General features: G+C 36.4%; 1 pseudogene; it reads right to left on the bottom strand.

The window, feature by feature from the left end:
• Nucleotides 1-12,508: 12,508 nt before the first annotated feature.
• Nucleotides 12,509-13,447, bottom strand: LOC101708896 (olfactory receptor 5J3-like; annotated as a pseudogene).
• Nucleotides 13,448-17,019: the final 3,572 nt, after the last annotated feature.

Genomic DNA, 17,019 nt, shown 5'->3' with positions numbered 1-17,019 from the left:
GTAGGCACTAATAATAATTGAGATCTACATTTGCATAGAATTGGTACACTATAAATATTGCTGTCTGGAGGATATGAAGAGATTCATACAGAGATTTACAATCACAGGCTATTTTAATCTATCATCGGACCCTGAGTCATAGAATTAGTAAATTATTTAGTAAAATTTGTTACATCATACTCTTCAAAATTGCAAGGACTGTCAAGAAACAAAAATTAAGATTTGTCAATTTAATGATGTTTTTGTTTCACAGGCCTATTTTCTAAATATATAACAGTCTACAGATGTATTTTAGCAGCTCAGTAGGAACTTAGGCACAATCAATAAAACTTGAAAAAAATTTCTAAAAAGAAAAGTCAAAAGGTTAACCTCATATTACATATTAATGCAAGCATACTTATACTTAACTTTTTTCCTTCACTCACTGTTGGGAGGAATACTCCATAATTTTGGGGAAAAATCATTTGATTAGGCCTATTTCTCCTGCCTACAGGCCAGCTATGGCATTTTGAGACCTAACTCTATTTTGGCCTCCAGTCACAACTGAGACCTCAATGATCCAGTCATGCTGTGATGCTCCAGGACAAGATTACAGCAGCTGAAGACATCCTGGCAGGAACAAAATCTTCATCTGCATAGTTCCTCATTGATCTAGAATTCTACAGCTCTCCAGTCATCTGTTACATTTGTTTTTCCTGATGTGCTGAACTCTCTGTCTAATGTACTGAATTCTCTGTCCTGAGTCATTTGTTACATTTCTTTCTCCAGATGTACTGAAAAAAAGGTGCAGCAGCTCAGTGGCTTTCATCTTTGCTACCCAGAGCAGCACTGATCAGGCCCAAAGCTCAGCTTCTTCTCCAAGTCTCATTTTTTCTAGCCCTCCTGTATAATAAGTTAATTCACCTTGGGCTGCCATGGTTTGCAGGAGTCTAGGACTCACTGCAGAAGTTCTGGTAATGTCCCCTTTTCTCTGATCCCTACAACTTACCCTTTCTCTCTGTTGGTGATCTGTTGAAGACCTTAGCTGATAACATAGTTCAAAGTGATTCCTCAGTGTTTTTTGAAACTTGATTTTTTCCAATGTAAATCACATAGAATCATATGCTAACCACTTCATTGTAGAACAGTAGTTTCCAAGTCAATAATTAGTAAAAATTTGCTAAATAATTAACACAGAATTAAGTTGTATGGATTTCATTGATATTAGAGAAAATATTTTTGTAATTGACTCCCCAAAATAAGTCATGGGGTCCCTGGACTGTCCCTGCTCTGTTGCCCCCCGCTCCAGTACAGGGCCCCAATGCATGGAGGGAGAGTTAGCTTCAACAGTTGAACCCAGAAGGCTAAAGAAGAGCTGTGGCAGGAAAACAAATCACCGGGAACATTCAGGTAAATGGAGACCAGCTGAGGCTGGCCAGCAAACACATGCCAGGATCTTTTCTTAAAGCCCATTGGCCATGTGCTCTGATTGTGAACTTTATGGGGCCATGGTCATCCTTTGTTGGGCTCTGAGGCAGGGGAGCCAGCTCAAGACTGCTGCCCCAGCCCCAGTGGGGTTCCCTACACCCTGCCCTTCTGCAGTCTCCACATTCTGCTGCTAAGGCTGCTTTCCTTTCCTTTGTGTGTGTTTTCTCTGCCTCTTCCCTTCTGCTAACCTGGTGAGCTAGGACCAGGCCTTGACCACAGCAGAAAATGGCACCATGTACAGCAGTACACTTTGAAAGACCACTCGTTATTACGGTTGTGAACAGGTTTGAATTAGAATTAAATAAATGGCTTTATATTTTAAAAGTGGCACCGATTGTAAGAATATAATTGAATAATTTTTGACAAATCTACACACCAGGGAAATTACTGTGAAACACGCCTTGTTTTCATAACACACCAATCCTTTTTTTCCTTTCCTAAAACTCTACCACCTACAACCAAGCCCCCCAAAATGTTGAACTGTGTCTTAATCCTCTTACAGGATACTTGTTTTTGTAGTTTCATCAAATTGTATAATACAGCCGTCTATTGTGACCTGTGGACGACTGCGTCCAGGGTCCAAATACAGACAGCAAAATCCATGGATGATCAAGAGTTTCATATAACATGAGGCAGAATTTTCATTAAATCTGTGTACATCCTCCCATTTACTTCAAACTGGTTCTAGTTTACTTATAAAAATCTATGTAATGTAAATGCTCTTTGTTGTAAGTGCTATTTGTTGTAAAATTCAAATATTTGTAATACTGAATTTTTAAGGAAATGACAGGAAAAAAGTGCATATGTCTTATCTCATTTTTCTCATTTTTTCCCCAGAGATAATATTTTAGTCATGAGTAAGTACAGGGCTGGGGATGTAGCTCAGCAGTACCACACCTGCCTGACAAGCACAAGGTCCTGAGTTCGATCCCTGGTACCAAAAAATAAAAATAAAAAATCCCAAAAAACAAGTACAGAAGTTCAGAAGTAAAAATGTTCCAGTCAGTTTATAAGCACTTTCCAAAATATTTTCTAACTTTTAATTTCGAAACATTTCACACCTGCAGAGATGTTCAATAATACAAATTTTGAGAGAACAGTTAAGTAATAACACATGCACTTCTCCCATATAAACAGCAACTTCAAAGATTGTATTTGTTTTATCCTCTCTCAACCTCTTAATAATTCTGCACACACACATGATGCATATGTACAATTTTTATGTTAATTGTGATAGATTACTTTCCAGTGCATAGAACCTGTGCCTGCTTTGTGACAGTTTAAAATCTGGTCTGATGTAATTAATCCCTTCATTTAGCAAGGCTGAATCCCCAGCCCACTGTGCAGCTTCATGATTGGCCTTTTGTTTCTTCCTCTTGCTACTCTAAGGTCCATTTATTCTTTTTTAAAATTAATTTTGTTGCTACATTTAAGGTATACAATATAAAGACATTTATCATTTGAAATTTACCTCTTTACATAATCCATCTGGTTCTTATTTTTTCCCCATTCCCTTGCCCTCCCTTCAACCCCTCCACCCCTCCCTATCTACAAAAACATTGTTCCCATTTTTTCTCTTGAGTCAAGTGTCTTTAAAATATGTAAACTGGGTAACTTGACTTTCTTTTTCCAGAAGCAAAGACTCTCTATATATTTAATATACACCGCATGACCTAGTCCACTTCTTGAACTTCTTCTCCTTTCTCACTTTACCTCAGTTCTGATCCCTTTTTTCCTGAATAATCCAAGACATCTTGCACTTCTTACACTTCATTCCTTGCTGTAAGTCTTCCCAGAAAAGTTCCCTCAGAAATCCTAATAGCACCCACTTTCTCACATCACAGTTTTTCTTGCCTAAACTACTTGTTGTAATAGCAACATAAACTTCTAATCATTACAACCCCTTTCCCTCAATGCCAAAAGCAAAACATTTGTTTTAAACGTTTATCAAAATCTGTTTATGATTTTCATCAACTGTCACTTAAATGAATTCCCTTTTCTCTGTCAATCAAATGCCTCAGCCTAATATTTTTGCATTAGAGGTTCATAGAATTTCTTCCTGAATTGTTTGTTCTTTTGCTTTCCAACATGCTCAAAGCAGTGGTAACATTGCAATTTTCCTAAAGCCTATCATTTTCATTTCATTAGATCTTTAGTTATTAGCTACTGAGAAACTATTAAAACATCTTCTCCTAGCATTAAACCAGTTTCATGTACGTGACTCAGTGTAGCATGCCATTCATTTTGTATACTGTTTTTGCTTGAAAATTCCATGTGACACTCCATCAGGGTCTCCAAGGAACCTTCTCCAACAACTAGGACCTCAACTCAGCCCTTTGAACATGTTCTTGACTTATGCTACAGAAAAATTATTTTAGGATATATTGGGATGAGACATAGTGCAATTTTATTAGGCAGAGTTACATGGTAAAGGACCATAGGAATACACTCCAGCAAAGAAAGGGAGAGGCTCATTTTGTTTTTGCTTTTTTTTTAATAATGTGGTTTATTTATTTAATTATTTATTTATTGCTTAAATTCTTTTATTGACACATTTTAGGTATACAGTACATTTACATTTGTCATTGGGTGCCTGCACCTTTACATGATGTATCTTGGTTCTTATTTTTTCCCCATTACCTGTGCGCCCTTCACCCCTCCACCCTTTCCTATTTACATACTTCATTTCCATTTTTTTTTCTTTTCTCATAATTTTTCCTTTCCATTCTTTCCTTTTGCCATCTCCTCCCACCATCCCTACCCCTTTGGACCTTTTCCTATTTCAAAGTATCAATTATCAGTTATTAATCCTTTTAGTTCCTATTTACACTCTCAGTTTCTCACACTAGAGAAACTATTCGGTATTTACACATGTGTCTTATTTATTTCACTTAAGAGTATGGCCTCTATATGTATCCATTTAGCTATAAATGACTAGTTTCTCCTTCTTTATGGCTGAGTGGTACTCTGTTTTATAAAAAAAAATAAATATTCTTTATCTAGTTTCCAGTTGATGGGTCCTTGGGCTGTTTCCAATCTTTAGGTATTACAAACTGTGCTGCAGTAAACATGGGTAACATATATCTATGTGGTATGATTCTTTTAATTCTTTGGGGAAAATACCCAGCAGGGAAATAGCTGGGTCAAATGGGACCTCCAGCCCTAGTTCTTTGAGGAATCTCCACACTGATTTCCATAGTGATTGCACCAGTCTGCACTCCCACCAACAATGGACAAGGGTTCCATTCTCTCCACAGCCCTGCCAGCATTTGTTATTGGTTGACTTCTTGATAGAAGCCACTCTTTCTGGGGTGAGGTGGAATCTCAGTGTTGTTTTTATCTGCATCTCTTGAATGACCAATGATGTCGAACATTTTTTCATATGTTTATTTGCAGCTTTTACTTCTTTGTCTGAGAAATGTCTGTTCATTTCAGATGCCCATTTTTGAATTGGGTCTTTGAATTTTGGGGAGTCTGATTTTTTTTCAGTTCTTTCTATATTCTATATTCTAGATAGTAGCCCCTTGTCTGAGTTATAGCTGCTAAAAAAATTTTCCCACATTGTAGGTTGTCTGTTAGCTCTGTTGGTAGTTTCCCGTGCAGTGCAGAAGCTTTTTAATAAGATGACATCCCAATTGTTGATTCTTTCTGCTATTTCCCGTGCTACTGAGGTTTTGTTCATAAAGTCTTTTCCTATGCCAAATCTTCAAGAGTTCTGCCTAACTTATCTTCCAGCAAGTTTAGTGTTTCTGTCTTAATATTTAGATCTTTAATCCACTTCGATCTTACTTTAGTGCATGGTGATAGATATGTGTCTAGTTTTAATCCCTGACAGGTTGAAATCCAGTTTTTCCAACACCATATATTTAATAGGCTATCTTTCCTCCAATGAGAGTGGTTGGCTCCTTTGTCAAAGATGAGGTGACTGAGTATGTCTGAAGTTGTTTCTGCATCTTCTAATCTTTTCCACTGATCCTTGGGTCTGTTTCTTTGCCAGTACCATGCTGTTTTTATCACAGTAGCTTTGTAGTACTGCTTCAAGTTGGGTATTGTGATACCCCCAGCCATGTCTCTGTTTCCCAGAATTGCTTTTGTTATTCTAGTTATCTTCTGGTTCCAAATTAATTTTTGGATTGTTTTCTCTAGCTCTCTGAAGTATATTGTTGGAATTTCAATTGGTATTGCATTAAATCTATGTAGCAGTTTTGGAAGTATGGCCATTTTCACTATATTGGTTCTTCCTACCTAGGAGCAAGGGATGTCTTTCTATTTTCTTGTGTCCTCTTCGATCTCCTTCTCCAGAGTGCTTTGGTTTTCAGTGTATACGTCTTTTGCTTGCTTTGTTAGATTGATTCCTAGATACTTCATTTTTTTCGATGCTATTGTAAAAGGAATTGACTCCCTAATTTCTCTCTCAATGAGTCTGCTATTTGTGTATAAGAAGGCTATTGTTTTCTGAGTTTTGACACTATATCCAGCTACTGTAGTGAATCTGTCAATTAAGTCCAGAAGTCTTTTGGCAGAGTTTTTTGTGTCTTCTATATAGAGTATCATATCTTCAGCAAATAATGAGAGTTTAACTTCTTCCTTTCCTGTCTTTATTCCTTTTATTTCTTTCTCTTGTCTAATTGCTATGGCTGTTTCCAGAACTATATTGAACAGGAGTGGTGATAGTGGGCATCCTTGTCTTGTTCCTGATTTTAGTGTGAAAGTTTTCAGTTTTTGAGCATTTAGTATGATGTTGGCTGTTGGTTTTTCATAGATAGCCTTAATTAGGTGGAGATAAAGACCTTCTATTCCAATACTCTGTAGGGTTTTTATCATGAATGGGTGTTGGATTTTGTCAAATGCCTTTTCTGAATATATTGAGATGATCATATGGTTTTTGTCCTTCACTCTGTTAATATAGTGTATTACATTTATTGATTTATGAATGTTGAACCATCCTTGCATCCCTGGGATAAATCCAACTTGGTAAGGGTGTATGATCTTCTTGATGACCCTCTGTATTCTGTTTGCCAGTATCTTGTTGAAGACTTTTGCATCTATGTTCTTTAGGGAGATTGGGCTGTAGTTCTCTTTTTGGGTTGGGTCTCTCCCTGGTTTTGGAATCAAAGTCACATTTGCTTCCAGGAATGAGTTTGGAAGCCTTGCTTCCCTTTCAATTTCATTGATGAGTTTAAAGAGTAATGGTGATAGTTCTTCTTTAAATGTCTTGTAGAATTCAGCAGTGAAGCCATCAGGACCTGGGCTTTTCTTTGTTGGTAAATTTTTTATTACATTTTCAATTTTACTCATTGTAATTGGGGTGTTTAGAATTTCTATATCTTCTTCATTTAACTTTGGCAATTCATATGTGTCTAGGAATGTGTCCATTTCTTCTGTTTTCAATTTTTTTAAAGTACAGATTCTCGAAGTAGGTATTGATGAAACTCTGCATTTCTGCTGGTTCTGTTGTAACTTCCCCTTTTTCATTCTCAATTGCATGGCTTTGAGTCTTTTCTTTCCTTTTTTTTGATAAGATTGGCTAAAGGCTTATTGATTTTATTTATTCTTTCAAAAAACCAACTCTTTGATTCATTAATTTTTGTATCATTCTCTTAGTCTCCATTGCATTGATTTCTGCCCAGATCTTTATAATTTCCTTTCTTCTACGGGCTTTGGGTTTGTTATGCTCTGCTTTCTCTTGAAGTTTGAGGTTCTGCATTTGGTTATTTATCTGAGTTCTCTCTGTTTTCCTAATATGGGCATTCACTGCTATGAATTTCCCGCATAGAACTGCTTTCATTGTGTCCCATAGATTCCTATATGTTGTACTGGCATTATCATTTACTTGTAGAAACTGTCTAATTTCTTCTTTAATTTCCTCTGTGACCTATTGGTTGTTCAGGAGGATGTTATTTAATTTCCAGGTGTTTGTGGGAGTTTTGTATGTTCTCATGTTATTGATCTCCAATTTTATTGCACTATGGTCTGATAATATACAGGGGGTAATTTCAATTATTTTACATTGACTTAGGCATGTTCTATGAGCTAGTATGTGGTCTATTTTGGAGAATGACCATGTACAGCTGAAAAGAATGTGTATTTTGATTTTGTGGGGTGGAACCCTCTGTAAATATCTATTAAGTCCACTTGTTCAATAGCTTGGTTCAGTTCTAGAAATTTGTTGTTAATTTTTTGTCTAGATGATCTATTTGTGATAGTAGGGTATTGAGGTCCCCTGCTACAACTGTATTAGTGCTTATTTGGTTTTTCATGTCCATTAATATTTGTTTTGTATAGCTGGGGGCATTCGTATTTGGTGCATATATATTTAGGATTGTCATGTCTTCCTCTTGGATTGTTCCCTTCACAAGGATGTAATCACCATCTTTGTCTCTCTTAATTAGTTTTGGTTTGAAATTTTCTTTGTCTGCAAATAAGATTGCTACCCCTGGATTTTTCTGGGTTCCTGTCTCATGGACAGCCATTTTCCACCCTTTTACTTTCAGTCTATGAATTTCTTTTTGAGTTAGGTGTGATTCTTGTATACAGCATATTGCTGGATTTTGCTGGATTTTTGAATTGAGGCCGTTAACATTGATAGTTATAATTGATAGATATCGTCTCATCCTTGTCATGATGCTTTACCATTGTTAGCTCTTATTTCTTTTCCCCCTTTCTTTTTAGTTTCTCACCTTCTCTGTTGGCTTCCCTCTGTTGAGCCTCATGGAGTTGTGACCTTCGATGTCTTTTTCTAGGATATTGCTTAGAATTGTTTAGAGTGTTGGTGTTTATGAAATTTCTCAGGTGTTCTTTTTCATGGAAGTATCTAATTTCCCCATCAATTTTGAAAGATAATTTTGCAGGATACAACAGTCTAGGTTGGAAGTTATTTTCTTTTAGGGCTTAAAATACTTCACTCCAGGTTCTCCTTGACTTGAGTGTTTGTGTTGAGAAGTCTGCTGCGATTCTGATGGGCTTTCCTTTATAGGTGATTTGTTTCTTTTCTCTAACTGCCTGTAGGATTTTGTTCTTCTATTGGGTTTCTGGGATCTTGACTATTATATGTCTAGGTGTAGATTTTTTTTATCATGGCTGGGTGGAGGTCTATATGCCTCATTATCTGTATGTCCAATTCTCCACCTCTGTCTGGGAAGTTTTCTACTATTTTTTCTCTGAACAGCTTTTTTATGTCAATTGTACTGGCTCCTCTTTTTTTCGAAGACTCCTATCAGTCTTATGTTATTCTTCTTTGCATCATCTAGCAGTTGTTAGATTGATTTCTCATGGTCCCTTACTATTTTTAAGAAATCTCTGTTTTCACGGTCCTTCACCACAATCTTGTCTTCTATATCTGATATTCTGTCTTCAGATTCTCTTAATCTGCTCTGCATACTTTCAAAGGAGTTTTTAAACTCCTGAATTTCTGTTTGAATATGTTTCGTGGATTCCATTTCTTTCTTATGTTGGGTGATCACGGTTTCCATTTCTTTCTTTTGCTGGGCATTCCTGTATTCCAGCATGTTTCTGAGCTCATCTAATTTTTTTTTGTCAGTTTCTGTTCTAGACCGAAGGGGCTCATTTTCATGTAGGAATTCCCACTATCCTGGTTATATAAGCATGAGACTAGCTTCTGAGGGTTCATAGAAGTGAACTTTGGTCTGGTGGATTGTGACCTCAGTCCACGTTTTGTAGCTCCAAAGGAATCTTTATGGGTTGAGGGGGGTAATTTGGTTCTCATGAGATGATTGTCCTTGTTCAGAAATGGGGTGCTACCGTCCTTGTCATGATACAGTTGCTTCTGCTAGGGCAAGCAGTTTTCTGAGGAGATCTACAAGGTTTTGCTTTCCTAATTTGAGTGACTGTAGGATTGAAGATGTGGAAACGTATATTAAGAGAGATCTGGAAATGGATATCTGGAAAGGTCACCGTTGAGAAACTCTGAAAATTAATTTAGCTACTGTTATCTTGGTGTCCTTAGTCTGGAACATTGGTGGGTATTCTAGGTAAATTTGAGGATAATAGACTTTGTAATATAGCAATTTCAGAGGGATTAGCATGCCCACATATAGTGCAGAGCAGAGATTTTCCCAAAGTTTTAAGGTAATGAAAAAGACAAAAATGTTGTTTCCTTTTCTTTTTTCTTCCTCTTTTAGTATCTTATATTTTATCTCAAGCCATATTCATGTATTTTTGGATCTTTACATAGTAATTCTCATGCAACAGGTTCTTTCATTCCATGTTATTCTAGCAATTTTGTTTCCATCTTTGTGTGTGTGTGTGTGTGTGTGTGTGTGTGTGTGTGGTGCTGGGGATAGATACTAGGGCCTTGTGCATGTTATGCAAGTGCTCTTCCACTAAGCTACACTTTCAGCCCTCATTTCTACACATAAATCCCTTTAGGTTTGTATTGCATAGAATGGCTCACATAGTAAATATACAAAAGTAAATTGTGTTATGTAAACTATAAATGAGAGTTAATTTCTTTATTATTGCCATTTATGATGCTAGTGCGAAATGTAGTTTAATTATAAAATGGAAGATTTTTGTTTTCATTGAAATGAAAAAAGGTTTTGAACAAAAGTAATGGTATTATTAAAAAAAAAAAAACTTAGGCCAGACAGATTTTAAGTTTCTGTTTCCAGCACAAATAAACAAAATGACAAGTTAATAATTCCATGTAACATGATACAACTCTTTGTAAACAATCAAACATGAAAAAATCCCCTGTCCAATGTCTCAACAATTCCAACATTTCCCAAACATCAAGTCAAAATCTCCTCTGATACTCAAGGCAAAACCATAACTATGAAATGTGATGAAATCTAAAAAGCAATTTATTCAATCCCAATATATGATAGCACAGAGTAAACATTCTCATTCCCAACGGAAAAGAGAAGGGTATAAAATAGGATCAGAACAAGACCAAAACCTAGCTAGGGAAAATTGAGTCCTGTAGTTATATGTCTGCCATCCAGGGAAAATGGTAGTGAGATATAACTTGCAACCCCATCTCCATGGCTTTATTAGTTGCATACCACACAGCCTCTTCCCTAGGCTAGTTCACCTTATTGTCTTCAGATTTCCTCAGTAAACAGCTCATGTTCCAGGCATCTATGGCAACATGGAGTCACCACTCCACCTCTGGCTTCTTTCTCACAGATTCATGCACTGTCCTCTCAGGAGCTTTTTGTCTGCCCTACCAGTCTTTTCTCTGAAATCTGGGCGGAAGTCTCCATTATACAACAATTCTTGCCTTATGCACACCTGCACATACCATTATATGAATGATGCCAAGGTCTGTTGCCAGAATAAGCAGTAGCCACACTTCCTTTGGCCTTAGCAACAGAGGTCTGAGTAGGTAAGTAGGGTGAAATAAAACTTAAGGAAACAATTCCCTAAGAAGATTTACTGCAGCAGGGGTCAATTCTTAAATTAAGTTTACACTTTCTCACTCTTGAGCCTGCAATTACTTTGGTCTTGCTGATATATGAGACTCTTCCAAGGGATCATTTTTTTTTTCATTCTTCTTATCCTGGCTCAAAGTATTTGATTTCCCTTTAATGACACTAATTTCCTCCATAATTATAATGCCTTTGGCCCCAACTGTATTAGTGATTCCTATCAGGTCAAAATTTAATTTTGCCAATACTTCCACTTGGCTTTCTGCTATTGACTGGCTCTACAAATTTGACTTGAAGCAGCTACTTTAATCCATGCTCGAGCCTGAATTCGTGTCAGCCTCAAAATTACCTCCATGAGATCAATTAGTCAAATGCACTTAATCTCACTTTCCTGCAAAGTCTCAAGATATGGTCAGAATGCTGGCAATTTTTCTGCAAGAGTGTAACATACAAGGAGTCAGTCTAATTGCCAATAAAGGCCTTCATTTCTAGCTGAAAAAATTTAAACCTGGCCATTACTGTCCACATTCCTATCAGCATTCTGGACTTCTACACTCTGAGTAAATCACCCCTGTATCTCTAATTATAACAATTTAAAACTCCTTGAGCCAGCCTCTCCAAAACCTTCCAAACATCTCCTGATAGCCAATTCCAAAGGTGTGTAAGCCACATGGCCAGATAGAGTCAGCAAGTGCCTCCATATAGATATCAGCTTTCCAAAAGTTGGATAAAATACTAAGCATATCTAACTTAATGGAGAAGTTTAACTTCAGATGACATTGTCAGACATTTCAGCCATGGTCAGATGGCACCAGTGAAGAAACCTCATGGCAGAAGTGTGTCATAAAACAAAGCTACTCCATTCAATGTGGCAGGAAAATGGACAAGATGAGCAATGCTAGAGAGAAAGGTGTCAGGGACCGGATACAGTACTTAAGGTCATGCCTTCATGACCTACCCAGATACACCCAGAAGTGTGCCTTCCTAAATCTCTAGGATGCTTCTAAGCAAATCAATTATTTCACCTACATCCTATACAAAAAAGTCTTGATTATGGTTTCATTTATAATTTTGTACTCAAGGTACTTTCTAGGGAAAGATATTTCTAATAGATTTACTTCTTTCCTAATCTGTAACCACCTATTGTTTCATGTGGAGTTCTAATTACTAAAGAGCAGCTTCCAGAACACAACATTTCTTTCCTCGACTCATCAGAATTAACTTGCAGGAAATTAAGCTGTCTGTCTCAGAAGCACATGGTGATAAGGATCCTGGAGTTTGAAGTCTGGTTCCATTTCCATGAAGAATAAGGATATCCAAGATCAATATTCCAGGCAAAGAGCAGGGAACTCTGAAGATGACCCTTTCCAATTGGATGAATTTTCTGGCCATTGTTTCACTATATCCCTGTTTAATTTTGCAAGAAAGGGCTTTTACTTCCCTGAGCCCTAACAAAAAGAGATTTGAAGCTGTTAATAAGGTCCTGTATTTTCTTCAGTGCTGGCTGTAAATAAGTTTATTTCCTTTCTTTTGACTCCTTCTATTTCTCAGCAAGCATTGCAATCCTTTAAGTCTGCTATGATTGATACAGTTGTAAAGAAAATATACTTGCAGAATAATGTTAGTTTCACAAAAATGTACACAGAGTTTATTCAAGCAGGAATTTTCTTCCAACATATAGATTTTATTGCTGCACTTTTCACATCATTATTCCTCAGGCTGTAAATCAGTGGGTTTATCATGGGAATCACCAATGTATAAAACACAGCAGAGACCTTCTCCTGTTCCAGGGAATACTGAGAGCTTGGCTGGAGATAACTAAACATCACAGACCCATAGAATAAGGTCACATCAGTCAGATGTGAGACACAAGTGGAGAAAGCTTTGTGCCTTCCTTCCGCTGAATGGATTCTCTGGATTACAATGCTGATGCAAATGTAAGAGGCCATGATGACAATGAAAGTGAACATTGCAATGACCCCAGAAAAGACCAGATGCAGCAGCTTATTCATATGGAGGTCAGAGCAAGCCAGCCTCAGAAGAGGGGGGATGTCACAGAAGAAATGATTCACTATGTTGGGGCCTCAGAAGTCCAGCTTGAGCAGACCTAGAGTCTGTGTCAGAGCATTAATGAGCCCACCTGGGTATGATGTAAGAACCATCTGAACACAAACACTTTGGGTCATAAGGACTGAATATGACAAGGGCTTTGCTATGGCCACATAGCGGTCATAAGCCATCATGGACAGAAGGATGCCCTCCGTGGTAACATACACAAGGGGAAAGAAGCTTTGTAAAACACAGTCATAAAATGTGCTTGACCTATGTTTTGATAGGAAATTAATCAGCATCTTAGGAGCAAAAACAGTGATGTAGCAGATGTCACAAAAGGAGAGGTTGCTGAGGAAGAAGTACATTGGGGTGTGCAATGTGGCATTTAACCAGATCAAGAGGATCATCCCCCAGTTACCTAAAAGCATGAGGAGATAAATGAGGGTGAACAGCAGAAAGAGAGGAATCTGCAGGTTAAGATTTTCAGTTAAGCCTATTAGGAGGAATTCCTTCACATCTGTATGATTCCAACCTTCCATGTATTTGGGTTTATAGAGCTCCTTAGTTGCAGAAAAGATGACACCAGACAGAGGAAAGAAAATATCATTTTCTCCACGATCCAATATCCATCATAGCATGAGACCTTTACAGTATTCTGCACTTTAATAGAGAAAAGAGATTAACTTTAGCAGTGGGCCATATATGTGCTAGAAACTTTATAAATTTTATAAAGTAAAATTTAACAGTAACACCTCAGTAATGAGGTGTAAACAGTAATCCCTCAGTTCACACATGCTTCTATTCCTGAAAAATTTTGTTTGCAAGCAGAAGCATTTGGCAAAGTTTTGCTTTCATTCATGAACTACACATCTGGTGATGAATGGGAAAGCAGTAATGTTCTCTAGAATCATGGAGCAAATGAAGCTCGTGAACCAAGGTAGCACTATATTTTTATTCCTTGCTTATCAATTTCTACATCATAAAATGCGAGACTGAGAAAACTTTCTTATCACACAGAACTATTAAAAGATAAAATTGATATTATAATCCAGAAACAGATACCACATGTTTGACTTATATGCCAGCCGTTTCCACTATGAACAACAAACTGACTAACTCACCATGATTAGCAGTTTTGTGTCATCTTCTGGTGAACTTGGTCCTATAGTTTTACCCCCAGTGAACTTCAAAGCACTGTCTCCTGCAATATGCAGCCTTTTCCTTCTTTCCAAAACTCAAAAGTTACACTTTATTTTTTGGCCTTACCTTCTACCTAGCTCTCCCACTTGGAAGATCCATGACCCTGCCCTGAAGCAGATTTGAGGGAGGAGAACAATGTAGATCAGGCTTTTTCATTTGTGTTTTATTGCTGAGACTGACTAAGCATTTGGAATGTCATTAACTTGACAACCATCTAGTCCCATTTAATCTTCGAGTAATTTTGCTTTTGAATGCTTTTGAATCAACCTTAAAACAGTAAATGTGAAGTAAACATTAGGTACTGGTAAAATGTATCAAAAATTGAGGGTGATCAAGAGATGGATGGAAGCACGAGAGAGGGAAAGAAAGAAAGAATTAAGATGTTCTCAGTACATATACTAACTTCCCACATGAAATGTAAACATTATGTATTACACATTTGGAATGATGAAATAAAATTAAATCATAAAAAAAGAACAAAAAAGAAAATAAATTTTACATTAAATACCCCCCAAATAAACATGAAAATCAATTGTAGACAAGCAAGGTATGCTTTGAAGAACCAAAACTGTATCTATCAAATATATTTTATTTTTAAAAACATCAGTTGTTCCTTAGATTCAGGTGTGGTTTTGCCATGATATGTTACCAATTCAACACTATTCATGGTTAAATGCCAACACATTAGTTTATCAGTATATACATTATACATTCAATAAATGTGTATGACTTCCGATCTTTGCCAAGAAATTTTTTGTTTGCTATAGATGAAATTTGAATAAGATAATTTGTCTTGCTTTCAAAGTGTTCACATTCCTTTAGGGAAATAAAAAATACCTATGTTTGTAAGCACAATGGTGGTAAGTCTTATAAAACAGAGAAGATGGAACGTGAACACAGAGAAATAGCAGGTACTTTGTTATGCAGGGAAGCGGTTTCCCTTGGCTGTTATAGCAGTTTACATCAAAGTAATGTTACACACTTATGGCATGGAGGTCAGAAGTTCAAAATCAGTTTTCAAAGACTGAAACCTGGGTCCCAGTGTCACCACACTCCTTCCAGAGTCTCAAAGAGAGAATCCACCTCATTGCTTTTTTCAGCTTCTAGAGCTGCATTTTTAGCTTCTAATTTCAAAGTGAGCACTGTAGCTCTTTCAAAAGTCACTACACTGCCTCCTCCTGCTGTAGTGGAATCACATTTGAGTGACTTGCTTTTACAAGAGCACTTGCACTTTTCTTTTCTATTCAAATAATCCAGCATAATCTCCCTATCTCTTGAGATCTTAGACTGATCCCCATCTGACAAATCCCTTTGCTCAAACAAATATCAATTTGCTTTACTGTCTATGTCTGTATGTCTATGTCTATTTTTAACATTTTTTTGTCATCCAAAGAACATACTTTCTATGTAAGGTAGTATGTAAGGTATTAGTGATTTCAAGAAGGGTATATGAGTTGAATCCTCATGGAAGTTAATGTTTAATGAGGTTAGAGGATGGGTAAGACCATGACATAGTTGACTGGGTGTTACTAAATCAAACCCCTAAATCTTTGATCTACATATAAGTAGAGTTTTGCTCTTCAAAAACTGAAGATATAAATTAGATCCTGACTCTGTTTTACATCAATGTTCTTTGGAAGAACAGTGAATCCAAGTACGACTTTTTACAAGAAAAAGAAAAAATAGTGTGGTTGAAATTAGCAAAGACATTTTTATTATTATTAATGAAACCAGTTTTCAAAAGAGGGATTCAAAGAGTTTGCTGGCTGGAAAAAACTCAGTTTAATAAAAAGCAACAAGTGAATTTGAGGTGAAGGGACACTTGGTCTTTGCTATTGACAACATTTTTTTCCTTCTGCAAGTTTTCTTGATGAACTAGACCATCATATCACTGGAGTATGATGTACCAGAGCAAGTTTGAATTCTAGTATAGTGCTAGCCTTGGATTGCTCTGTTCTTTGTCTATGATAAACAATAAGACAGGAAGAAATACATCAAAGTTCATATAATTTTCTAATTTACTTCATTTGAGGAAACAGTGTTTTTACAATTTAACTGGTATACATTTTCAAAATATGCATGTATCAATGACCAATCTCATGATACTGATGAATATGTCTCAATACCAGACACACACACACACACACACACACAGAAAACACATGGAGGACAGACATAATGGAATAAAGCAAACATGACTGTATTACATTTTCAATAAGAGTTTTAACTTTGTATGTTGAAATCACCATGAAAATAATAAATGTAAAAAGAGTTACCAAGGGTGAAGACAAGATGTGCTCCTGTAGTGTTACAGTTAAAACTAGAACAGAGATTTGTTCTACAACTAAGAGCAGGGAGTTTGCTACCATTACTCTAGTGTTGATACCATTAGTATCACATGCTTATAGTTAACATAAAACTTCTTGACAGTACTGGTAACTGTGAATATTCTCCTAGGAAAATAGGTACTGAAAATCACATTTATAAACATAAAGAAATACTCAAATACAATTTTTCCAACTATAAGTTCAATACCTTGGAGTGTCATGATAAAGAACATTTGTGTAAATAAATATGATTCCTTCCTAGTAATTTATTTTGACTTATGACCCCCCAAATAAAATAGAAAATATATAATCATCAGGAAGCAAAACACAGCTAGAGAAAATAAAAAAGTAACCCAGCAAAAAGCATATCAGAACTACTGATTATCAAATAATGGTATCTACATACTGTTTGGAAATAGTTATTTACTAATATATAAATAACTCCTATGTGTTCTCATTTGGCTTTACCCACAAAAACAGATAATGCTGACAGTGTATTTATAAAAAATTCATTTTAAAATATTGAATGTAAATATACATATGTTGTATTTCTGTCTGATTCAGATTATTTCAAAAGTTACATA

The sequence above is a fragment of the Heterocephalus glaber genome, unplaced genomic scaffold (assembly GCF_053883595.1).
Source record: "Heterocephalus glaber isolate CG9 unplaced genomic scaffold, H.glaber_assembly_v1.0 deba00000896, whole genome shotgun sequence".
Classification (NCBI taxonomy): Eukaryota; Metazoa; Chordata; class Mammalia; order Rodentia; family Bathyergidae; genus Heterocephalus; species Heterocephalus glaber.
The sequence above is the reverse complement of the archived record's forward strand: the minus strand, read 5'-3'. Positions and strand labels throughout refer to the sequence as shown.